Source organism: Moschus berezovskii, chromosome X, assembly GCF_049115385.1.
Source record: "Moschus berezovskii isolate FMDL1 chromosome X, NW_MosBer_1.0, whole genome shotgun sequence".
NCBI lineage: Eukaryota > Metazoa > Chordata > Mammalia > Artiodactyla > Moschidae > Moschus > Moschus berezovskii.
Genome location: NC_142488.1, coordinates 145,284,856 through 145,311,768, shown reverse-complemented (window position 1 = coordinate 145,311,768; position 26,913 = coordinate 145,284,856). Strand labels below are relative to the sequence as shown.

The following is a 26,913-nucleotide window of genomic DNA, read 5'->3' as shown; positions in this document are numbered from 1 at the left end:
ACCTGGTAAAGAACCCACAAAAAAAGAAAACTATAGGCCAATATCACTGATGAACATAGATGCAAAAATCCTTAACAAAATTCTAGCAATTAGAATCCAACAACATATTAAGAAGATCATACATCATGACCAAGTGGGCTTTATCCCAGGAATGCAAGGATTCTTCAATATCCGCAAATCAATCAACATAATACACCACATTAACAAACTGAAAAATAAAAATCATATGATTATCTCAATAGATGCAGAGAAAGCCTTCGACAAAATTCAACATCCATTTATGATAAAAGCCCTCCAGAAAGTGGGAATAGAAGGGACATACCTCAACATAATAAAAGCTATATATGACAAACCCACAGCAAACATTATCCTCAATGGTGAAAAACTGAAAGCATTTCCCCTAAAGTCAGGAACAAGACAAGGGTGCCCACTCTCACCACTACTATTCAACATAGTTCTGGAAGTTTTGGCCACAGCAATCAGAGCTGAAAAAGACATAAAAGGAATACAAATTGGAAAAGAAGAAGTAAAACTTTCACTGTTTGCGGATGACATGATCCTCTACACAGAAAACCCTAGAGACTCTATCAGAAAACTACTAGAGCTAATCAATGATTACAGTAATGTTGCAGGATATAAAATCAACACACAGAGATCCCTTGCATTCCTATACACTAATAATGAGAAAACAGAAATAGAAATTAAGGAAACTATTCCATTCACTGTTGCAACGAAAAGAATTAAATACTTAGGAATATATCTACCTAAGGAAACAAAAGACTTGTACATAGAAAACTATAAAACACTACTGAAAGCAATCAAAAAGGACACTAATAGATGGAGAAATATACCATGTTCATGGATTGGAAGAATAAATATTGTAAAAATGAGTATACTACCCAAAGTAATTTATACATTCAATGCAATCCCTATCAAGCTACCAACGATATTCTTCACAGAACTAGAACAAATAATCTCACAATTTATATGGAAATACAAAAAACCTCGAATAGCCAAAGCAATCTTGAGGAAGAAAAATGGAACTGGGGGAATTAACCTGCCGGACTTCAGGCTCTACTACAAAGCCACATTCATCAAGACAGTATGGTACTGGCATAAAGACAGAAATATAGATCAATGGAACAAAATAGAAAGCCCAGAGATAAATCCACGCAACTATGGACACCTCATCTTTGACAAAGGAGGCAAGAATATAAAATGGAGAAAAGACAGTCTCTTTAACAAGTGGTGCTGGGAAAACTGGTCAGCCACCTGTAAAAGAATGAAACTAGAACACTTCCTAACACCATACACAAAATTAAACTCAAAATGGATTAGAGAGCTAAATGTAAGAACAGAAACTATAAAACTCCTAGAGGAGAACGTAGGCAAAACACTCTCTGACATAAATCACAGCAGGATCCTCCGTGACCCACCTCCCAGAATATTGGAAATAAAAGCAAAAATAAACGAATGGGACCTAATTAAAATCAAAAGCTTCTGCACAGCAAAGGAAACTATAAGTAAGGTGAAAAGACAGCCTTCAGAATGGGAGAAAATAATAGCAAATGAAGCAACGGATAAAGGATTAATCTCCAAAATATACAAGCAGCTCCTGCAGCTCAATTCCAGAAAAATAAATGACCCAATCAAAAAATGGGCCAAAGAACTAAACAGACATTTCTTCAAAGAAGATATAAAGATGGCTAACAAACACATGAAAAAATGCTCAACATCCCTCATAATCAGAGAGATGCAAATCAAAACCACAATGAGATACCATTTCACACCAGTCAGAATGGCTGCTATCCAAAAGTCTACATGCAATAAATGCTGGAGAGGATGTGGAGAGAAAGGAACCCTCTTACACTGTTGGTGGGAATGCAAACTAGTACAGCCACTATGGAGAACAGTGTGGAGATTCCTCAAAAAACTGGAAATAGAACTGCCATATGATCCCGCAATCGCACTCCTGGGCATACACACCGAGGAAACCAGAATTGAAAGATACACATGTACTCCAATGTTCATTGCAGCACTGTTTATAATAGCCAGGACATGGAAGCAACCTAGATGTCCATCTGCAGACGAATGGATAAGAAAGCTTTGGTACATATACACAATGGAGTATTATTCAGCCATTAAAAATAATACATTTGAATCAGTTCTAATGAGGTGGATGAAACTGGAGCCTATTATACAGAGTGAAGTAAGCCAGAAAGAAAAACACCAATACAGTATACTAACGCATATATATGGAATTTAGAAAGATGCAAATGATAACCCTGTATACGAGACAGCAAAAGAGACACAGATGTATAGAACAGTCTTTGGGACTCTATGGGAGAGGGTGAGGGTGGGATGATTTGGGAGAATGGCATTGAAACACATATGTTGTCATATGTGAAATGAATCACTAGTTCAGGGTCAATGCATGTTATAGGATGCTCGGGGCTGGCATGCGGGGATGACCCAGAGGGAGGATAAAGGGAGGAGGGAGGTGGGAGGGGGGTTCAGGAGGGGGAACTTACGTAAACCCGGGGCGAATTCATGTCAATGTGTGGCAAAACCAACCAATATAATATTGTAAAATAATTTGCCTCCAATAAAAAATAATTACCAAAAAAAAATATAAAGTCTCCCACTATTCTTGTGTTGTTGTTAATTTCCCCTTTCACACTTGTTAGCATTTGTCTTACATAGTGTGGTGCTCCGATGTTGGGTGCATAAGTATTTAGAATTGTTATATCTTCTTCTTGGATTGATCCTTTTGATCATTATGCAGTGTCCTTCTTTGTTTCTTTTCACAGCCTTTGTTTTAATGTCTATTTTTTCTGATATGAGTATTGCTATTCCTTCTTTCTTTTGGTCTCTATTTGCATGGAATATCTTTTTCCAACCCTTCACTTTCAGTCTGTATGTGTCCCTCGTTTTGAGGTGGGTCCTTTGTAGACAACATGTATAGGGGTCTTGTTTTTGTATTCATTTATTCAGTTTGTCTTTTGGTTTGGGAATTCAACCCATATTCATTTAAGGTAATTATTGATAAGTATGATCCCATTGCCATTTTCTTTATTGTTTTGGGTTCGAGTTTATACATCCTTTCTGTGTTTCCTGTCTAGAGAAGATGCTTTAGCATTTGTTGGAGAGCAGGTTCGATGATGCTGAATTCTCTCAGCTTTTGCTTGTCTGTAAAGCTTCTGATTTCTCCTTCATATTTGAATGAGGTCCTGGCTGGGTATAGTAATCTGGGCTATAGGTTATTTTCTTTCATCACTTTAAGTATGCCCTGCTATTCCCTCCTGGCCTGAAGAGATTCTATTGATAAACCAGCTGTTATCCTAATGTGAATCTCCTTGTGTGTTATTTGTTGTTTTTCGCTTGCTGCTTTTAATATCTGTTCTTTGTGTTTGATCTTTGTTAATTTGATTAATATGTGTCTTGGTTTTTTTTTTTTTTTTTTTGCCTTGGGTTTATCTTGTTTGGGACTCTCTGTGTTTCTTGGATTTGGGTCATTATTTCCTACCCCATTTTAGGGAATTTTTCAACTTTTATCTCCTCAAGTATTTTCTCATGGTCTTTCTTTTTGTCTTCTTCTTCTGGGACTCCTATGATTCGATTGTTGGGGCGTTTAACATTGTCACAGAGGTCTCTGAAAATTTCCTCGTTTCTTTTAATTCGTTTTTCTTTTTTCCTTTCTGTTTCATTTATTTCTACCATTCTATCTTCTAGCTCACTTATTCTATCTTCTGCCTCCGTTATTATACTGTTGGTTCCCTCCAGAGTGATTTTGATCTCATCTATTGCATTATTCATTGTATATTGACTCTTTTATTTATTCTAGATCCTTGTTAAACCTTTCTTGCATCTTCTCGATCCTTGTCTCCAGGTTATTTATCTGTAACTCCAATTTGTTTTCAAGATTTTGGATCATTTTCACTATCATTATTTGGAATTCTTTATCAGGTAGGTTCCCTGTCTCTTCCTCTTTTGTTTGGGTTGGTGGGCATTTATCCTATTCCTTTACTTGCTGGGTATTTCTCTGCCTCTTCATCTTTCTTATACTGCTGTGTTTGGGGTGGCCTTTCCGTCTTCTGGCAGTTTGTGGAGTTATCTTTATTGTGGAATTTCCTTGGTGTGTGTGGGTCTGGACGGGTGGCTTGTCAAGGTTTTCTGGTTAGGGAAGCTTGTGTCAATGTTCTGGTGGGTGGAGCTGCATTTCTTCTCTCTGGAGTGCAATGAAGTGTCCAGTAATGAGTTATGAGATGTCAATGGGTTTGGAGTGACTTTGGGCAGCCTATATATTGAAGCTCAGGGCTATGTTCCTGTGTTGTTGGATAATTTTCGTGGCATGTCTTGCTCTGGAACTTGTTGACCCTTGGGTGTTGCTTGCTTTCAGTGTATGCATGGAGGCATTTGATGAGCTCCTATCGATTAATGTTCTCTGGAGTCAGGAGTTTTCTGGTGTTCTCAGGATTTGGACTTAAGCCTCTGCCTCTGGTTTTCAGTCTTATTCTTGCAGTAGCCTCAAGACTTCTCCATCTGTCACTTCCAAGGCGGTTCCCTCTGTTTTAGCTTCTTCAGTTTGCTGGTCTCTTCAGTGTCTAATTTCTGCCCTGACACAAGAGGGCGGTGGTGGAAACTTTTTTAGGCTCACTTGTTCAGTAGTTCTGTGGGGAGGGAGGAACGCTGCAAACAAATAACACTGGCGTCTGTGAGGAGTGCTCACACTGTCTCGGGCACACTGGGTTTTCCCCCACTCACAGCGTGTATGTTTTCCCTGTTTATACTGCTTAGGTTCTAGGTTGCTCTGCCAGGAACTGTCTGAGGCTGGCAATGAGTTGTGTGCACATCCTAGGTCTAAGCTGCTCAGGTTCAGGTACTAGGGTACTCCACAAAGGCGAAGACTTGGTTGGGCCTGCGTTTTGTGCCCTTCCCCAGTCCGAGCAGCTCAGGTGAACAGGTGTTTGGCAATTGTCGCTGCAACTTATTGCCTCCCCAATCCCTGCCTCTCGGTTTTCTGGGTGTACAACCGGTGCACCTTCTCAGGTGGATGTCGATTGGCCAGAAACCCAAGAAATCTTGGTTAGCAATGAAGCCTACTTGCAGTTTGGTATCGGATGCCTCTCTGGGGCTGCGATTGCCCCCACCCGGCTCTGGCAGCCCTCCCCTGCCTGTCTCCAGTGGGGGATCGTGAATGGGCCATCCGTAGTCAGCTAGCTCTCATTAGCCTTTTGTTTGGTGAGTGGGTCTGGCGGTTTATTAGGTTAGGGCTTTTCGCCTTTTTGCAGGGTAGCTATCCCACAGTCTGCTTTGTTATCTCAAGTTAGTTCCCTCAGATTGCTCTCGGGGCATTCAGGCCTGGTCCTTCCTCTAAGCAATGCAGCCCGGGGCTCCCTGACCAGCCTCTGCTTGCTAGTGGGGGATACGGGAGTCGGCATTGCTTCTCTGCTGGGAGTTACCTTTGGGCACATAATCTGTGTGTTTTAACTATTTATTTGTTTTTCCTCCCAGTTATGTTGCCCTCTGAGGTTCCAAGGCTTGCCACAGACTAGCCAGTGAGGGTGTTTCCTGGTGTTTAGAAGCTTCTCTCTTTTTTAAACCTCCCTTCCCAGGACAGATCTCTGTCCCTACCTCTTTTGCCTCTCTTTTTATCTTTTATATTATTTCCTACCTCTTTTCAAAGACAATGGGCTGCTTTTCTGGGTGCCTGATATCCTCTGCCAGCATTCAGAAGTTGTTTTTTGAAATTTACTCAGCGTTCAAATGTTCTTTTGATGAATTTGTGGGGGAGAAAATGGTCTCCCCGTCCTATTCCTCTGCCGTCTTCCTCCCTCTCCAAAATCTTCTTTTCAAACAGAGCGTTCAGTGTCACAGATGTGACTCTGAATTATTTAGAAGCTGTTTCTTGAAGAGCATAATTGTGATTGGGGTCAGAGTGCACTTGTCAGTTGCTGGGTGTTCAGGCCACACAGGCACTGGGGCAGCGGAGCCGACACAGCTATGTAAATAGATGCTTTAAATTGAGTGTGAGGGGTGTGAGCTCGGGAAGAGGGTGTGATCTAGGTGCAGAGGACAGCCAGCTGCCCTGTCCCCCCAACACTGCCCAGCCCAGTTCCCGAGAACCTGCAGGCAGGTACAGCGTGGTCTGCACCTGATGGCACCTACAGCGTCTTGACCGCTGCTCCTGGACCTGAGTTACTGGGCTGCAGGCGTGACTCTTCCCCCAGAACTCCTGGACAATGTCTCTCCCTCCTGCTCCCTTCAGTTGGGTTTTTACAAAGAAGCAAAACCAGCTCGCATGGCTGCTGGGGTCACAGCAGCTCTTGTTTGAGACTGTCCCAGCCAGAATTTTCTGGTTCCAGCCAACTTGCTCACGCAGTCCTCTGCCTGGTGGCCACCCCACTCTCCCCATCTTCCTCCGAGTGACCACACAGGGGCATCAGCTGTGCTGTCAGGCATGTGCGAAGCCCGGACGACCAACAGGGAGATGTCTGGAGGAATCGGCACAAATGCGCTTGGCCCCATTGAGCCCAAAGTTGTCCCCAGGACTCTGGAGGGTGGCTGATCTGAGGCTCTGTGCCCACCGCTTCTGCTTCTTGAGTGAGAATGGAGTTGACTGGGTGGGGCCACACATGACCCCTCACTGAACCCTGCCGCCTGCCTGCGTGATGCCAATACTGTAAACACACTCCATCACTCTGCCTCCAAGTTGTTTATAATCCGACTGGAGATAAAGAGACACAGCAAACAGAACAATGACCCCCAAACCGTGTGACCACCTTTAGGATTGCATCTGTGCCTCATTGGGCTTGATCCACACATCCCTGGGTGGGAGAGCCACCTCTGGGATGCCTCGGTCACTGACGCTATGGGGGCAGCTGCCTGAAATATGCCAGGAAAGGACCGGACTACAAGAGGCCTGGAAATCCAGGCAGGTGGCCAGACCCCAGCAGTGGGGGAGCACTGCTCTGACCAAGTGACCTCTGTGCCTGCCTTGCCCTCCTGCTGCCAGCAGAAACCTGAGATGGGGTGGGCAGCTCTTCTCTTCTCCAGGCCAGAGGCTCACTGGCTATCATTTGATGCTGGTCCCTCAAGCCTCCAAATGAAGCCAAGTGGTGATTCCACCAATGACCTGACCCAACTGGGTCCCGGAACAGCCATGGCCACACAACGCCTGCACACAGGGACCCAGCTGGTAGGCAACCATCATGAGTCACCTGGCTCCCTTCAGGCTCACCATGTTCATATCTGATAATAGCTAATTCCCTCAAATATTAGAGGGGCTCACATTTAATTAAGGAATGGCCATTTGTCTGCTTCTGACTGTAGGTCCCCACAGCCCCCGTGACAAAAGAGACTCCTCAGGGAACAAGCCCATCTTTTCTTATTTCCTCCTCTGAGCCCCGGCCCTATTTGAATGCAATTATAGGCACAAATAAAATGGCTTAACTAAACTCCCCAGTGGGACAGCCAGCCCTCTCCTGATAAATCCAGTTGTGTGGACAATCATTAAATGAGAAATCTAATATTTAACTAAATTTAAGACTGATTCCAAAGAGGAAGGGGAGTATGTCAAGGCTGTATATTCTCACCCTGCTTATTTAACTTATATGCTGAGCTGGAAGAAGCACAAGCTAGAATCAAGATTGCCAGGAGAAATATCAGTAATCTCAGATATGCAGATGACACCATCCTTATGGCAGAAAGTGAAGAAGAACTAAAGAGCCTCTTGATGAAAGTGAAAGAGTTGCCTTAAAGCTCAACATTCAGAAAACTAAGATCATGGCATCCGGTCCCATCACTTCATGGCAAATAGATGGGGAAACAGTGGAAACAGTGGCTGACTTTATATTTGGGAGCTCCAAAGTCACTGCAGATGGTGACTGCAGCTATGAAATTAAAAGACACTTACTCCTTGGAAGGAAAGTTATGACCAACCTAGACAGCATATTGAAAAGCAGAGACATTACTTTGCCAGCAAAGGTCCATCTAGTCAAGACTATGGCTTTTCCAGTAGTCATGTGTGGATGTGAGAGTTAGACTATAAAGAAAGCTGGGTGCTGAAGAACTGATGCTTTTGAACTGTGGTGTTGGAGAAGACTCTTGAGAGTCCCTTGGACTGCAAGGAAACCAAACCAGTGTCTGCAGTATCAAATCCCCATGCAGATGTGTCGAGAGAAGGTGACAACTAGACTTGAGCGGCTGCTCCACGTCTCCTGCCTGGTGATGTCTGCTCATTCAGGTTGCACCCCCCGGCCCGGGAGCTCCATCCAGCCCCCAAAAGTGGGAACTCGGACCTGATTCTCTGACAGTGAAGGGTCCATCCATTCTCTTGTCCCCAAGGACACACCTTCTGTGTTCCCGCTAATCTCCTGTCTTCATTCATCTCCATCCCTCCGGTCTGACCCACACTCCCACCCCCGAGCCCCTTAGCTACCTCCTCCCAGGCTTCTCTTAAGCAGACCCAGAGGTCCAGATCACCGGCTTGAAGGCTGAGGCTTCTAGAAGACCCTGTGAGGTCCATGTTCTGGCTCCTACCATAAACTTGGGTTTGGGTGGCATCAGTGAAATCAGATGATTGTTCCTTGCAAGAAAAACTGTGACAAACCTAGAAAGCATATTAAAAATCAGAGACATCGCTTTGCCAACAAAGGTTCATACAGTCAAAGCTATGGTTTTTCCACTAGTCATGTATGGATGTGAGAGTTAGATCATACAGAAAGATGAGCGCTGAAGTATTGGTGTTTTTGAACTGTGGTGTTGGAGAAGACTCTTGAGAGTCCCTTGGACAGCAAGGAGGTCCAACCAGTCCATCCTAAAGGAAATCAGTCCTGAATATTCATTTGAAGGACTGATGCTGAAGCTGTAATATTTAGGCCACCTAATGCAAAGAGCTGATCCATTGGAAAACACCCTGATGCTGGGGAAAACCTGAGGACAGGAGGGAAAGGGGGAGGCAGAGGATGAGATGGTTGGATGGCATCACCGACTCAATGGACATGAGTTTGAACATACTCTGGGAGGACAGAGAAGCCTGACATGCTATAATCCATGGGGTTGCAAAGAGTCAGACACAAATGAGCGACTGACCAAAAACAGCTGTGAATTTCCTCAATTTCCAAATTTAACTAAATAGGAACTTGGGTGTTCATTAGCCCTTCAAGCACTGTCAACTTTTAAATCAGTTGGATTAAAATATGCTTTTGTTTTGTTTTTCTTAGCTTGGTATGAGAAACAGGGTTTAATAGGCCTTGATTGCTTCGACTCTTACCAAGAGGTCTGAACACCAGGACCCTCAGAGCCCCACTGGGCTTTGGAAACCCCCAGGGTGACCACTCGGTCCTTTCCACATGTGAGAAGGAAGAAAGACTTAGGCCAAAACCCAGGCTTGGTTGGGTTGGACTCAGGGAAAACGACTGCTCTCTGCTTTGTTAGGACTGTGGGGCGATCTTGTCACACTGAGGTCGGGGTTCCCCTCCCTCACGTGCCTGCAAGACTGCAAGGTGGAGAGGATGCCACCTCCAGGCTTGGTCTCCAGGTCTCCGAGCTGAGGTCAGGTCTGCCATGACCTCCAGGCTTCACAGGTGGTGCTAGTTGTAAAGAACCCACCCGCCAGTGAAGGAGACATAAGAGATGTGGGTTTGATGCCTGAGTCCAGAAGACCCTCTGGAGGAGGAAATGGCAACCCTCTCCAGTATTCTTGCCTGGAGAATCCCATGGACACAGAAACCTGGCGGGCTATAACCCATGGGGTCACAAAGAGTCGGATATGACTGAAGGAATAAGCATGCACACACACACTGTTTGGACCTCCATGTGTCAACACAGACCTTGAGGACACATCTTTCCTTTCTCAAATTCTTGCCTGCCAGGTGGTGGGGTCCAACTCCATAATTTTTAAAGCTCTATGTATTTGAGAGTTCATTTCACCATTTCTCCCCTCACCTTGTCAGCAAAGCTCAGTATCTTAATATGTGCTCAGCAAACTCATGAAGCACCTTCTGTCTTGTTTCCTGGCTTGTCACCAACCCTGGGAACTTTTGGGCACCTCTGCCCTTGAGGAAGTGTGGGGGTCCTACTCAGGGTGGTCCCTGTGGCTCCACAGATAGAACACTCAGTGCTGGGGTCCTAAGTGCTGGCTCACCTGCCTGCCCTGTGTGGAGCAGACACCCCTGCAGGGCCCGTTTTTCTTAAAAGCAGTTATCAGAAAGCACGCTTGTGAGATTAGGTTCTTCTTTAAAATGTTCACACCCATTTCCAAGTGACTTATCTACCCAAAGGTCGAGCCCCTTGGAGATAAAACTTCCTTTTGAATGAACCATGAGTTGTCCCCAGGTAGGGTTGGGGGGAGAGAGGAGGAAAGAAGTCATGTGTCAGTTGGAGAAGTCGGGGGGAGGGCCAGTTCTGTAGGAGATGGAAGAAGGGGGATTTTGCGGGCACAGGGTCACTGCCAAGGCCTTTGTGAGCTGGCACAACATACGGATCTCAGAGCCAGCCCCTGAGGTGCAGGTAAGGGTGCGGCCATCTCTCTGACCTGGAGGGAGACAGGCCATCCCCCTGCACTTGGACTCACATGGCCACACAGCCACCTAGAATGAAGTCTCCAAGGCCAGGCCACCTATGGCTAAGGCAAGAAAGCCAAGCCCATCCACCTTTCTTGAACAAAGTGGCAAAGGTCACCTCCAGCTCCTGTCCTATGTTCCAGTGTGTTATTGTAGCCATTCTGTTTTTAAACCACTTGCTTTGACAGACATGATGTCAATTCCTCAGAAACGAGCAGCCTTGAGACCAGTCACACCCCCGAAACGATTCCTGTGTGAGAAATGCTGTGGAGAGTGAGTGTTGGGGGCAGGGGTGCCAGGTACCATAGAGTAATCCGCTGCCTGCCCAGATCCTCTGGTCTGACCTAGACTCACCCCTGTCCTGTGACCTGAGCTTGGGATCTAATGTCTGTGGCTCTTGGCTCCCGCTGTGGAAGTGTGATCCTGTCCTCTGACATAGGAGTCAGGAGGCACGTGAAACCTCAGGGCATCTGTGAGTGGTGACAGAATCTGAATGCGTCATTCTCTGTCTTTCAGAAATGTTTTATCTAGAGACAAACGAGCATGTACAGAAAGCCGTAAGCTACACAAACATGCCTAAAGTGGAGTACAGGAAAATCGAGACTGATAACTGCAGTGGGTGCTTTGGGGAAACCAGGGTCTGATCTACCGCAATTGCTGTGCTGGCTGTGGGGCAGGGAGGGGCCAGTCACCCCCAAAGTGGACCCCAACTGCCCCCTCACCAGCCAGAGGGACCAAGAGGAAGTCAACTGTATTCACAGGCAAGACACTCGCTTTGTGCCAGACAGAAATAAACAGGAATAGTAACTTCTGTCCCCCGGAAGCAGACAGTTGAGACATGATCCCAGATGGAAATTCTCTCCTTGGTGGGAGGCAGGGCCTTGACACCATCCAGGGCAGAACCTCCCCCTGGACGTTCCCTTTCTGTGCCATCGATGCCCTTACTACTTCATCATCTCACCTCTCCATGTCATTCATGGGCTGAGGGGCGTTCTTGCAGCTGGAGACCCACAGCAATGGGTTGGTGATCAGGGAAGCCTAAGACCATCAGAGCCCTTTCTTTGCCTATGCGTATCTCCCTCTGAACTGTCTGTTCAGTCCTTCAATGAGCTTCCATGAGTGCTTATTCTGAGGCAAGCACCCCTGAGAGCCCCTGGGCACTGACTGGATGGGACTCGAGCTCCAGGTGGGAAGCAAGATCATGGCAGCTTCATACCTCTGCACACGGTCCCCTGTTCACCTAGACCGGGGCCCCACCGCCCACTGGGAGTCTGCCCTGGGGAACCTCTAGTCCCCCCAGCACTGTGTACCTCCACACTGTCCTGCCGTTGGGGATGACACCCTTAGTGTGTGGACTGGTTTCAGGTCATTTAGACTGCAAACTTCGAAGTCATCTTTGACTCACCCATCCAGGTACCATCTGCCTATCTCTAAGGTCAGTGAACAGACTTCATCTCAGAAGGTCGCCAGGGATGGATGGGAAAGAGTGATGCCTGAATGCAGACCCTGGGGTGGCAGAGGGAGGGTTGCCAGAGCTTGTCTTCCCAGATGGTGTCTGGGAGCTCTTCATCATCTTCCGTTTCCCTTCAATGGGGCAGCGGCTCATCACTGGGGCCCGTGAGCCCTGGAGTCTCATTAAACATCCCTGTCTGATGGGACCTGGCTACCTTCCGGCCTGAGAGTCTGAGGGCAGGAACAAAAGCTGTGCCCATGGATCCAAATCCAGCCCCTGTCCCAGATTGCACATCCCATGAAGCCAAGTCCTTCAGAGCAGGAAGGCACGGCCCACGGGCTTCAGGGGAAGCAAGAAAGGGGACTGGGTTCCCGTGGAGGTTCCCAGGAAGACACACTTTGAAGGGGCTCCTGGAGTCGCTTTCGGTGGGCAGAAAAGAAGCAGGCATCCATCCATGGAGGGTTCATGGTGGAGTGAGGAGGCTGATGGGTGGTTCCAGCCTCAGGGTTGTCCCCACATGGGGGCCTTCACTCTCCATCTCCTTCACCTGTGTCCTGTCATTGGGCACACCAAGTTGCACAGTACTGGAAGCTTCCTAATTTTTGCTAGAGTTGCCAGAGTGGAGAGGTACAGGGAGAGAGAGATACAGGGAGGGAGAGGTATAGGGAGGGAGAGGTACAGGCGGGGAGAGGTGCAGGGAGGGGGAGATACGGGGGGGAGAGATACAGGGGGTAGAGGTTCAGGGGGGAGAGGTGTGGGATAGAGAGGTGTGGAGGGGAGAAATGCGAGGGGGAGAGTACCAGGGAGGAGAGAGTGAGCTGCAGCAGTGACCTCTCCCCAGGACAGTGGGCACAGGTTCTTGCTCTGGCCCCATGGGTGCTCACTCTGCTGGAGTCTGATGGAAAAGAAACCAACCCAGGAGGAGTGTGAGTGGAGGCTGTGGTCACACCTGGCAGGCACATCTCTGCGCACGGGGCTAGGGCCACCCCACTCCAGGTCTAGATTTCCCTTGACGTCACTGAAATGCTTGCGGATCCCGGCAGGATGCACTCAGCCCTGGAAGCACAGGCAGCTTTGCGTGTCCAGGAGGCATGTCCAGTCCTGAGCAGGAGAGGGGCCATCAGTCAGAAAGAGGGGACGGGGGAGCAGGGTCACCCACAGATGCTGTCGTCAGGGCGTGAGGAACCACAGAACAGAAAGCAAGCAGCAAGAAGGGAGGGAGTCCAGGCCAAATGTGAGGCTCCTGAGACCCCAGGAGTCGAGGCTCTAAAAGGAGGAGGGGAAGAGATGCGGGCAGCCACATGGGATGGACCTGAAACCTGCCCCCACTTCCCTGAAGGCTGTATGCAGGTCCTGTCTGCCTCAGGTCCCACCCCCGCCCTGCTGAGCTGTTTTCCAAAAAGAAAGTGACAGAGGGGAGGAACAAGATGGCGGAGGAATAGGATGGCGAGACCACTCTTTCCCCCACAAATCCATCAAAAGAACATTTGAATGCGGAGTAAACTCCACAAGACAACTTCTGAATGCTGGCATAGGACATCAGGCAACCAGAAAATCAGCCCATTGTCTTCGAAAGGAGGTAGGAAAAAACATAAAAGATAAAAAGAGAGGCAAAAGAGGTAAGGACGGAGCTCCGTCCTTGGAAGGGAGGCTTTAAAAAGAGAGAAGATTCCAAACACCAGGAAACACTCTCACTGACGAGGCTGTGATGGGCCTTGGAACCACAGAGGGCCACATAACCGGGAGGAAAAAGAACGAAATAATTAAAAACCACAGAAAACCCACAGATTACCCGCCAAACGGTAACTCCCAGCGGAGAAGCAGCACAGACACTTGCATACACCATTAGCAAGCGGGGGCTGGGCAGAGAGGAGCCAGCTGAACTGCTTAGAGAGAGGACTGGGCTTGAATGCCGCGAGAACAATCTGAGAGAACCAGCAGGGGATAGCAAAGCAGACTGGGATAGCTTCCCCACAAAAAGGCGGAAAGCTCTAACCTAAGACTCTGCCAGCCCCGCTCACAGAAGAAAGGGCTGAGCAGAGTGAGCCGGTTGTTGTTGGCCCATCCCCCATTCCCCTCCAAGACAGGTAGGGAGGTCAGCCAGAGCAGGAGGGGGCAACCACGGCCCCAGAAAGGCATCTGAAACAAACTGTAGGCAGGCTTGTTGCTAATCAAGACTTCTTGGGCTCAGGCCGGTCGATATCTGCCTGAGAAGGTGCGCTGGTTGTACACCCAGAAAACCGAGTGGCAGGGACTGGGGAGGCGATAAGTTGCAGCAACTGCACTCGCCAAACACCTGGTCAACTGAGCTGCTCGGACCAGCGAAGGCACAAAACGCAGGCCCAACAAAGTCTGCACCTTTGTGGAGTACCCGAGAAACTAAACATGAGCTGCTCAGACCTAGGAAGTGCATACAACCCAGCGCCGGCCTCAGACAGTTCCCAGCAGAGCAACCTAGAGCCTGTGCAGTGTAGACTGGGACAACACACGCGCTGTGAGCGGGGGCAAACCCAGTGTGGCTGAGACGCTGCGAGCACTCCTCACAGACACCAGAGATATTTGTCTGCAGCGTTCCTCCATTCCCAGAACAGGACTGAACAACTGACCCTTAAAAAGTGTCCACCCGCCCCCTAGTATCAGGGGGGAAATTAGACACTGAAGAGACCAGCAAACAGAAGCTAAAACAGAGGGAACCACCTTGGAAATGACAGAGAAGTCTAGAGACTACTCCAAGAATAAGAGCACAAACCAGAGGCAAGAGGCTTAAGCTCGAGTCCTGAGAACACCAGAGAACTCCTGACTCCAGGGAACATTAATCGATAGGAGCTCATTAGATGCCTCCATACCTACAATAAAACCAAGCACCACCCAAGGGTCAACAAGATCCAGAGCAAGACATACCACGAAAATTCTCCACAAAACAGGAAAATAGCCCTGAGCTACAATATACAGGCTGCCCAAAGTCACTCCAAACCCACTGACATCTCATAACTCAATACTGGACACTTCATTGCACTCCAGAGAAAAGAAATCCAGCTCCACCCACCAGAACACCGACACAAGCTTCTCTAACCAGGGAACCTTGACAAGTCATCCGTCCAACCCCACACACAGTGAGGAAACTACATAATAAAGAGAACTCCACAAATGACCAGAAGAGGGAAAGGCCACCCCAAGCAAAGCAATTTAAGCAAGATGAAGAGGCAGAGAAATACCCAGCAAGTAAAGGAAAAAGATAAATGCCCACCAACACAAACAAAAGAGGAAGATATAGGGAATCTACCTGATGAAGAATTTCGAATTTTGATGGTGAAAATGATTCAAAATCTGGAAGACAAAATGGAGTTACAGATAAATAACCTGGAGAAAAGGATTGAGAAGATGGAAGAAAGGTTTAATAAGGACTTAGACGAAATAAAAACGAGGCAATATACAATGAATAATGCAATAGATGAAATCAGAAATACTCTGGAGAGAACAAGCAGTAGAATAACAGAGGCAGAAGACAGGATAAGCGAGCTAGAAGATAGAATTGTAGAAATAAATGAAACAGAGAGGAAAAAAGAAAAACAGATTAAAAGAAATGAGAACAATATTAGAGACCTCTGGGACAATGTTAAACGCTCCAACATTCGTATCATAGGAGTCCCAGAAGAAGAAGACAAAAAGAAAGACCATGAGAGAATACTTGAGGAGATAATAGTTGAAAACTTCCCTAAAATGGGGAAAGAAATAATCACCCAAGTCCAAGAAACACAGAGAGTCCCCAACAGGATAAACCCAAGGCGAAATACCCCAAGACACATATTAATCAAATTAACAAAGATCAAACACAAAGAACAAATCTTAAAAGCAGCAAGGGAAAAGCAGCAAATAAAACACAAGGGGATCCCCATAAGGATAACAGCTGATCTTTCAACAGAAACTCTTCAGTCCAGGAGGGAATGGCAGGGCATACTTAAAGTGATGAAAGAAAATAACCTACAGCCCAGATTACTGTACCCAGCAAGGATCTCATTCAAATATGAAGGAGAAATCCAAAGCTTTACAGACAAGCAAAAGCTGAGAGAATTCAGCATCACCAAATCAGCTCTCCAACAAATGCTAAAGGATCTTCTCTAGACAGGAAACACAGAAAGGGTGTATAAACTCGAACCCAGAGCAATAAAGAAATGGCAACGGGATCATCAGTTCAGTTCAGTCCCTCAGTGGTGTCTGACTTTTTGCGACCCAAAGAATCACAGCACGCCAGGCCTCCCTGTCCATCATCAACTCCCGGAGTTCACTCAAACTCATGTCCATCGAGTTGGTGATGCCATCCAGCCAATTCATTCTCTGTCGTCCGCTTCTCCTCCTGCCCGCAATCCCTCCAAGCATCAGAGTTTTTTCCAGTGAGTCAACTCATCGCATGAGGTGGTCAAAGTATTGGAGTTTCAGCTTTAGCATCAGTCCTTCCAATGAACACCCAGGATTGATCTCCTTTAGAATGGACTGGTTGGATCTCCTTGCACTCCAAGGGACTCTCAAGAGTCTTCTCCAGCACCATGGTTCAAAAGCATCAATTCTTTGGCGATCATCTTTCTTCACAGTCCAACATTCACATCCATACATGACCACGGGAAAAACCATAGCCTTGACTAGGCGGAACGTGGTTGGCAAAGTAATCTCTCTGCTTTTTAATATGCTATCTAGGTTGGTAATAAATTTCCTTCCAAGGAGTAAGCATCTTTTAATTTCATACTTATCAATAATTACCTTAAACGTAAATGGGTTGAATGCCCCAACCAAAAGACAAAGGCTGGCTGAATGGATACAAAAACAAGAACGCCATATATGTTGTCTACAAGAGACCCACCTCAAAACGAGGGACACATACAGACTGAAAGTAAAGGGTGGAAAAAGATATTCCATGCAAATAGAGACCAAAAGAAAGCAGGAATAGCAACACTCATATCAGATAAAATAGATTTTAAAACAAAGGCTGTGAAAAGAGACAGAGGGAAACAACATAATAATCAAAGGATCATCCAAGAAGAAGATATAACAATTCTAAATATTTATGCACCCAACATAGGAACACCGCAATATGTAAGACAATTACTAACAATTATGAAATGAGAAATTAACAACAATGCAATAATAGTGGGAGATTTTAATACGCCACTTACAACTATGGATAGATCAACTACAGAGAAAATTAACAAGGAAACAAAACTTTAAATGATACAATAGACCAGTTATACCTAATAGATCTCTATAGAACATTTCACCACAAAACAATGAATTTCACCTTTTCCTCAAGCACACACGGAACATTTTCCAGAATAGATCACATCCTGGGCCATAAATCTAGCCTTGGTAAATTCAAAAAAATTGAAATCATTCCAAGCATCTTTTCTGACCACAATGCAGTAAGATTAGATCTCAATTATGGGAGAAAAACCATTAAAAATGCCAACATATGGAAGGTGAACAACACGCTGCTGAATAATGAACAAATCATAGAAGAAATCAAATATGCATATAAATGAACGAAAATGAAAGCACAACAACCCAAAACCTCTGGGACACTGTAAAACCAGTGCTAAGGGGGAAGTTCATAGCAATACAGGCACACCTCAAGAAACAAGAAAAAAGTCAACTAAATAACCTAACTCCACATCTAAAGAAACGAGAAAAGGAAGAAATGAAGAACCCCAAGGTTAGTAGAAGGAAAGAAATCGTAAAAATGAGGGCAGAGATAAATGCAAAAGAAACAAAAGAGACCATAGCAAAAATCAACAAAGCCAAAATCTGGTTCTTTGAGAAGGTAAATAAAATTGACAAACCACTAGCCAGACTCATCAAGAAACAAAGGGAGAAAAACCAAATCAGTAAAATTAAAAATGAAAATGGAGAGATCAAAACCGACAACACAGAAATAAAAAGGCTTATTAGAGAATACTATCAGCAAATATAAGGAAATAAAATGAATAACCTGGAAGAAATGGACAAATTCCTAGAAAAGTACAACTTTCCAAAACTGAACCAGGAAGAAATAGAAAATCTGAACATACCCATCACAAGGCCGGTACTAGAGGCTGTAATCAGAAATCTTCCAGCAAACAAAAGCCCAGGTCCAGATGGTTTCACAGCTGAATTCTACCAAAAATTTAGAGAAGAGCTAACACCTATTCTACTCAACCTTTTCCAGAAAATTGCTGAGGAAGGGAAACTTCCAAACTCATTCCATGAGGCCACCATCACCCTAACCCCAAAACCTGGTAAAGATCCCACAAAAAAAGAAAACTACAGGCCAATAGCACTGATGAACATAGATGCAAAAATCCTGAACAAAATTCTAGCAATCAGAATCCAACAACACATTAAGAAGATCATACATCATGACCAAGTGGGCTTTATCCCAGGAATGCAAGGATTCTTCAATATCCGCAAATCAATCAACGTAATACACCACATTCCGTTCAGTTCAGTCACTCAATCGTGTCCGACTCTCCGCGACCCCATGAATCACAGCATGCGAGGCCTCCCTGTCCATCATCAACTCCCGGAGTACACTCAAACTCATGTCCACAGAATCAGTGATGCCATCCAGCCATCTCATTCTCGGTCGTCCCCTTCTCCTCCCACCCCCAAACTTTCCCAGCATCAGAGTCTTTTCCAGTGAGTCAACTCGTCGCATGAGGTGGCCAAAGTATTTCAGTTTTAGCTTTAGCATCAGTCCTTCAATGAACACCAAGGATTGATCTCCTTTAGAATGGACTGGTTGGATCTCCTTGCAGTCCAAGGGACTCTCAAGAGTCTTCTCCAGCACCACAGTTCAAAAGCATCAATTCTTTGGCGATCAGCCTTCTTCACAGTCCAACTCTCACATCCATACATGACCACGGGAAAAACCATTGCCTTGACTAGACGGACCTTGGTTGGCAAAGTAACGTCTCTGCTCTTTAATATACTATCAAGGTTGGTCATAACTTTCCTTACAAGGAGTAAGCGTCTTTTAATTTCATGGCTGCAATCAGCATCTGCAGTGATTTTGGAGCCCAAAAAAATAAAGTCTGACACTGTTTCCACTGTTTTTCCATCTATTTCCCATGAAGTGATGGGACCAGATGCCATGATCTTTGTTTTCTGAATGTTGAGCTTCAAGCCAACCTTTTCACTCTCCTCTTTCACTTTCATCAAGAGACTTTTGAGTTCCTCTTCACTTTCTGCCATAAGGGTAGTGTCATCTGCATATCTGAGGTTATTGATATTTCTCCCAGCAATCTTGATTCCAGCTTGTGCTTCTTCCAGCCCAGCGTTCCTCATGATGTACTCTGCATATAATTTAAATAAGCAAGGTGACAATATACAGCCTTGATTTACTCCTTTTCCTATTTGGAACCAGCCTGTTGTTCCATGTCCAGTTCTGACTGTTGCTTCCTGACCTGCATACAGGTTTCTCAAGAGGCAGGTCAGGTGGTCTGGGATTCCCATCTCTTTCAGGATTTTCCACAGTTTATTGTGATCCACACAGTCAAAGGCTTTGGCATAGTCAATGAAGCAGAAATAGATGTTTTTCTGAAACTCTCTTGCTTTTTCCATGATCCAGTGGATGTTGGCAATTTGATCTCTGGTGCCTCTGCCTTGTCTAAAACCTGCTTGAACATCTGGGAGTTCACAGTTCACATATTGCTGAAGCCTGGCTTGGAGAATTTTGAGCATGACTTTACTAGCGTGGGAGATGAGTGCAATTGTGCGGTAGTTTGAGCATTCTTTGTCATTGCCTTTCTTTGGGGTTGGAATGAAGACTGACCTCTTCCAGTCCTGTGGCCACTGCTGAGTTTTCCAAATTTGCTGGCATATTGAGGGCAGCACTTTCACAGCATCATCTTTCAAGATTTGAAATAGCTCAACTGGAATTCCATCTCCTCCACTAGCTTTGTTCATAGTGATGATTTCTAAGGCCCACTTGACTTCACATTCCAAGATGTCTGGCTCTAGGTCAGTGATCACATTATCATGACTATCCTGGTCTTGAAGATCTTTTTTGTACAGTTCTTCTGTGTATTTTGCCACCTCTTCTTAATATCTTCTGCTTCTGTTAGGTCCATACCATTTCTGTCCTTTATCGAGCCCATTTTGCATGCAATGTTCCCTGGGAATCTCTAATTTTCTTGAAGAGATCTCTTGTTTTTCCTATTCTGTTGTTTTCCTCTATTTCTTTGCATGATCACTGAGGAAGGCTTTCTTATCTCTCCTTGCTATTCTTTGGAACTCTGCATTCAGATGCTTACATCTTTCCTTTTCTCCTTTGCTTTTTGCTTCTCTTCTTTTCACAGCTATTTGTAAGGCCTCCTCAGACAGCCATTTTGCTTTCTTGCATTTCTTTCCCATGGGGATGGTCTTGGTCCCTGTCTCCTGTACAATGTCATGAACCTCCGTCCAGAGTTCATCAGGCACTCTATGTAACAGATCTAGTCCCTTAAATCTATTTCTAACTTCCACTGTATAATCATAAGGAATTTGATTTAGGTCATATCTGAATGGTCTAGTGGTTTTCCCTACTTTCTTCAATTTAAGTCTGAGTTTGGCAATAAGGAGTTCATGATCTGAGCCACAGCACATTAACAAACTGAAAAATAAAAATCATATGATTATCTCAATAGATGCAGAGAAAGCCTTCGACAAAATTCAACATCCATTTATGATAAAAACCCTCCAGAAAGTGGGAATAGAAGGGACATATCTCAACATAATAAAAGCTATGTATGACAAACCCACAGCAAACATTATCCTCAATGGTGAAAAACTGAAAGCATTTCCCCTAAAGTCAGGAACAAGACAAGGGTGCCCACTCTCACCACTACTATTCAACATAGTTCTGGAAGTTTTGGCCACAGCAATCAGAGTAGAAAAAGACATAAAAAAATACAAATTGGAAAAGAAGTAATACATTCACCATTCGCTGATGTCATGATTCTCTACACAGAAAACCCTAAAGACTCTACCAGAGAACTACTAGAGTTAATCAATGAATACAATAAAGTTTCAGGATATAAAATCAACACACAGAGATCCCTTGCATTCCTATGCACTAATAATGAGAAAATAGAAAGAGAAATTAAGGAAACTATTCCATTCACTGTTGCAACGAAAAGAATTAAATACTTAGGAATATATCTACTTAAGGAAACAAAAGACTTGTACATAGAAAACTATAAAATACCAGTGAAAGTAATCAAAGAGGACACTAATAGATGGAGAAATATACCATGTTCATGGATTGGAAGAATAAATATTGTAAAAATGAGTATACTGCCCAAAGTAATTTATTCCGTCAATGCAATCCCTATCAAGCTACCAATAATATTTTTCACAGAACTAGAACAAATAATCTCACAATTTGTATGGAAATACAAAAAACCTCGAAGAGCCAAAGCAATCTTGAGGAAGAAGAATGGAACTGGGGGAATTAACCTGCCGGACTTCAGGCTCTACTACAAAGCCACAGTCATCAAGACAGTATGGTACCAGCATAAAGACAGAAATATAGATCAATGGAACAAATTAGAAAGCCCAGAGATAAATCCATGCACCTATGGACACCTTATCTTTGACAAAGGAGGCAAGAATATAAAATGGAGAAAATACAGTCTCTTTAATAAGTGATGCTGGGAAAACTGGTTAGCCACTTGCAAAAGAATGAAACTAGAACACTTCCTAACACCATACACCAAAATAAACTCAAAATGGATTAGAGAGCTAAATGTAAGACCAGAAACTATAAAACTCCTAGAGGAGAACGTAGGCAAAACACTCTCACATAAATCACAGCAGGATCCTCCAAGACCCACCTCCCAGAATATTGGAAATAAAAGCAAAAATAAACAAATGGGACCTAATTAAAATCAAAAGCTTCTGCACAGCAAAGGAAACTATATGCAAGGTGAAAAGACAGCCTTCAGAATGGGAGAAAATAATAGCAAATGAAGCAACTGATAAAGGATTAATCTCCAAAATATACAAGCAGCTCCTACAGCTCAATTCCAGAAAAATAAACGACCCAATCCAAAAATGGGCCAAAGAACTAAACAGACATTTCTCCAAAGAAGACATACAGATGGCTAACAGACACATGAAAAAATGCTCAACATCCCTCATAATCAGAGAAATGCAAATCAAAACCACAATGAGATACCATTTCACACCAGTCAGAATGGCTGCTATCCAAAAGTCTAGAAGCAATAAATGCTGGAGAGGGTGTGGCGAGAAGGGAACCCTCTTACACTGTTGGTGGGAATGCAAACTAGTACAGCCACTATGGAGAACAGTGTGGAGATTCCTCAAAAATCTGGAAATAGAACTGCCATATGATCCAGCAATCGCACTCTTGGGCATACACACCGAGGAAACCGGAATTGAAAGAGACAGATGTACTCCAATGTTCATTGAAGCACCGTTTATAATAGCCAGGACATGGAAGCAACCTAGATGTCCATCTGCAGATGAATGGATAAGAAAGCCTTGGTACATATACACAATGGAGTATTACTCAGCCACTAAAAAGAATGCATTTGAACCAGTTCTAATGAGGTGGATGAAAATAGAGCCTATTATACAGAGTGAAGCCAGAAAGAAAAACACCAATACCATATACATATGCATATATATGGAATTTAGAAAGATGCAAATGTTAACCCTGTATACGAGACAGCAAAAGAGACACAGATGTATAGAACAGTCTTTGGGACTCTGTGGCAGAGGGTGAGGGTGGGATGGTTTGGGAGAATGGCATTGAAACATGTATATTATCATATGTGAAACGAATCCCCAGTTCAGGGTTGTTGCATGTTACAGGATGCTCGGGGCTGTTATGCCCGGATGACCCAGATGGAGGATAAGAGGAGGAGGGAGGTGGGAGGGGGGTTCAGGAGGGGGAACTCATGTACACCCGTGGCGGATTCATGTCAATGTGTGGCAAAACCAACCAATATAATATTGTAAAATAATTAGCCTCCAATGAAAATAAAAATAAAAAAAGAAAGTGACAGCTCATAGTGGAGCCTCCATAGCTCTAGGAAGCGGGGGAAGTCTAGGCTGCCCCCAGAAAGGGCGTCCATGACCGGTCCAAACTGTCATGTAGCACCTGTCACTCAAGACAGGCCTAAGTTCACAAGAGTACTCTCATTAACTGGGTATTCATTTTCCTGCCTTCCTTTTGTAAGGAAGAACCAAGGCAAGCAAACAAGACAACTTTAGATTGATGGATGGATGGAGGGATGGAGAGATTCAGACAAGGTGGGTAGAAGGGTGGATGAATAAGCAGGCAGGTGACCTCCACAGTTCTGCCCCACACCGCTGCCTTTATCTCTCCATGCAGACCTCAGGCAGGCCCCGTCTTGTCATGCGTAGGGCCCAAGCAGAATGAGAACAGAATGCTTATTATGATGGCAGAGCTTCCAGTCCAACTGGGGCCCTTTCAGAGGCCCACAGGAGTTCACAGGTCATGCCCTCTGAGGCCGGCCAGCCTCCTGCTCTGGCCCATCCCTCCTCTCAGCAAGTTTTCTCTAAGTCTGTAACCTGAAGGCCAGATCTCACTCCTTGTCAAGATCCCTCCTCAACTCCTAGCCCAGGCCCTCCTTCTCCTCCTCCACTCATGCGGACTTGTGGGATCTCGCAGGAACGTTTCCCACACCCCAGTGCCCTGAGTGGTGCATGCCATCCCCTCCTCCAAAAATACAGAGAAGGGGCTTGAGAAACGAAGAGCTGACTCCCCGCCCCCTCCACTGGCCACACGAGGTTTCTTCCAGGGTGAGGTTTCTACTTGCAGATGTTTAGGGATGAAGATAAGAGGAGAGAGGGTACAGTATGTGCAGGCCTGTGTCCACACATCACCACTTGGGGGTGCAAGCAAACTTGAGCAATGTAACCCTGCCTGCCTGTTTTTGTTTGTCATTGAATACTACTGGAAGGTAAGGCTGTCCTCAGGGAAGCTGCCCACCTCCAGGAACGCTTTCCAAATGTATTTGGCCACTGGTGGCCAAAGCCTGCCCGTGGGCTTATCAGTGGCAGAAAGCAGCCCAGACCACGTTTTATGGATATTTCAGTGATAAAGTCCCTGGGTCCCTGGGCAATTGATCTAATTTGCAATCCATTAACATTCAGTCAGAATCAGTAATGAGACCCCGGTCAGAGCCTGCTGCTGAGCCAACCCTCCAGCCTAAGGTGCATCTCTTGGTATCATGACTGTGCAGGGAAAGACACTCATTCCAGTTTAACTGTGATCTGGGCTGTAGTTAACGTCAATGAACAATTTCTAACTGGGGCAGGAAGGTTCATTTGGGGGAAAAACAGAGACAGTGGTGAGGGACATGCCCCTCTCTCTCCCCGACAGCATCCTGATGACTAGGGACCACGTCCAGAGGACCTTGGCTGCAGGGACAGTGGCCGCACCAGCTCCCTCCCGCTGGCTCCATGGGCACCCAGGGCCACCCAACTCTGGCCTCTCCCTCTGGGCCCTGCCCCTGCCTCTCTGCAGAGTGTCTGCCTTTCTGCATCCCCACAACTCCCCAGTATCCGTCCCCGCTTACCTGTATGTTGCAGCAGTGCCTCGTGACAGGGAGCAGCACACTCCCCCTGGGGCTTATTTCCCCCTGCCTGGAATTCTGCTGTTAGCAAGCGCTTAGTTCACAGTGGTCCAGGCATTTCTGTCTGTCCACATGTTCCTCTGCACAAGATTTCATTTAAGCCTCAGATGGAGAAAAGTGTTTGTAGCTCTGTTGTGTCTGACTCTTTGCGACCCCACAGATTATAGCCCACCAGGCTCCTCTGTCCATGGGATTCTCCAGACAAGAAGACTGGAGTGGCTATCCATTCTCTTCTCCAGGGAGTCTTCCCCACCAAGGGATGAAACCCAGATCTCCTGCATTGCAAGCAGTTTTTTTTTTTTTTTTTTACCATCTGAGCTAGAGGGAAGCCCTCAGTTGAAGAAACTCAGCCTCAAGGAGACTGACTGGGTGCTTTGTTTGAGTCCAGAGGGGGCTGGAGTCACCCTCTCTGTGGAGGACTGGCCTTGCCCCTCCAAGGGCCTGTCTCCCAGACCCTTGGGGGCCCATCCTGCCCCTTCCTTCCTGGCCACACTTCCTGGCCCCCAACATGCAGCCCTGTGTTCTGTTTCTGCCTAGACCTGCCCATTCAGATCCTCAAGCCAGCAACCTTCACCAACACCATCCACTACCCCTTGTTCCTGATTGTATAAGTATCCCAGGGGAAAGGACCAAACTCTCAAGAAGGTGGGAAATGGAGCCCAAGTCTATAGCAAACTAAAATCAGAAAGCAATTTTAGCCCCCTGTCTGTAACTACTGGTGAGCCCAAGATGTTAAAGGAAAGCAGGGCCTGGTCAACCTCAGCGGACTCACAACACTGAATGCACATGCTGAGTCACAACCGATGGGTCCAGCTACCATGGCCACTCATTGGCCCAAGGACAGTGGGAAAGCTGACTGGGAGTTTGACTTCACTGGGCAGGGCCCAGGGACCCCAGAAAAAGAAGTTGGCCTGGCAGGGGGCTCGCAGGGGCCAATAGCCCCTCATGCACCACTAGGCAGCCTTGAACACCAAGTGTTCACCCACAGGACGATTTCAGATCTGCCTCCTGCTAATTGGCAAGCCTCTGGTTCAGATTTTGAGAATCCCTTTTCAGAACCTGCAAGCACCTCTGATGGTGTTGCATCCTGACTCAGGCTCCTGCCCCGGTGTGCAAATCGCCATGGGGCGAGGGAGACTCTGGGAAGAAAGGGCCAGGGGAGGGCCTGCACTGGGGCTGCCCCAGGGTCCCCAGTGAAGTCACCACCCAGTAAGGCTCCCAGAGCCTGACCAGCTCTGTGAATCACCCCTGGCACCCAGCCAGGCCCTCAGTGACAAGACTGCACCCTGAAAACGCCCAGCTAGACACATGGTACTGCCCAGCTTGTCACTAACACACTCTCCTCACTGGACACTTCACCAGCAACCAGACACACATATACATAAATACAGACACACACACACATATACACAGACACACACATAAACATATACACAGACACACACACATATATATGCTGCTGCTGCTGCTGCTAAGTCGCTTCAGTCGTGTCTGACTCTGTGCAACCCCATAGACGGCAGCCAACCAGGCTCCGCCGTCCCTGCGATTCCCCAGGCAAGAACACTGGAGTGGGTTGCCATTTCCTTCTCCAATGCGTGAAAGTGAAAAGTGAAAGTGAAGTCGCTCAGTTGTGTCTGACCCTTAGCGGCCCCACAGACTACAACCTACCAGGCTCCTCCATCCATGGGATTTTCCAGGCAAGAGTACTGGAGTGGCTTGCCATTGCATTCTCCGACACATATATATGGACATACACAAATACACAGACACACAAACACACGGCACAAATAGACATAACACACAGTAGCACATACACACCCACATGTTCACATACACACATCAGGACACATAGCACATACATACAGATCACATGCACACACAGACATACCACTTACACACACACACAAACACACACACACCCCTCACGTGCACTCCTGTTCTGGAAGAAGGCCAGGATGGCAGTGGCCTGGTAGCTGTCTGCTCTTTGGGGTAGGACCAACTCACAACCTTCTAGCCTCAGAAAGGACCTTATGTCTGTTGCACTTGAGGGCATTGGGCCTGGCACTGGCTGTCTCTCTCACTTGTCCTGTCCCTCCCAAAAGGAACATGACTTAGCAGACTCCCCACAGCCTGGAGTGCTAGCGAATCCTCCCCAGCGCATCCCTGTGTGCAAGGCCGTCAGCAGCACTGGCCAAGTCCTCAGTGAGAACACTGCCATCACTGAGTTGAACTCGTACAATGGTGTCCCCAGACAGGAAACAGG

The 26,913-nt window shown here is 46.0% G+C and overlaps 1 pseudogene; it reads left to right on the top strand.

Annotated features, from left to right (window-relative positions):
* Positions 1–26,913, top strand: part of LOC148773527 (A-type potassium channel modulatory protein DPP6-like) — an 82,402-nt pseudogene that overhangs the window by 42,105 nt on the left and 13,384 nt on the right.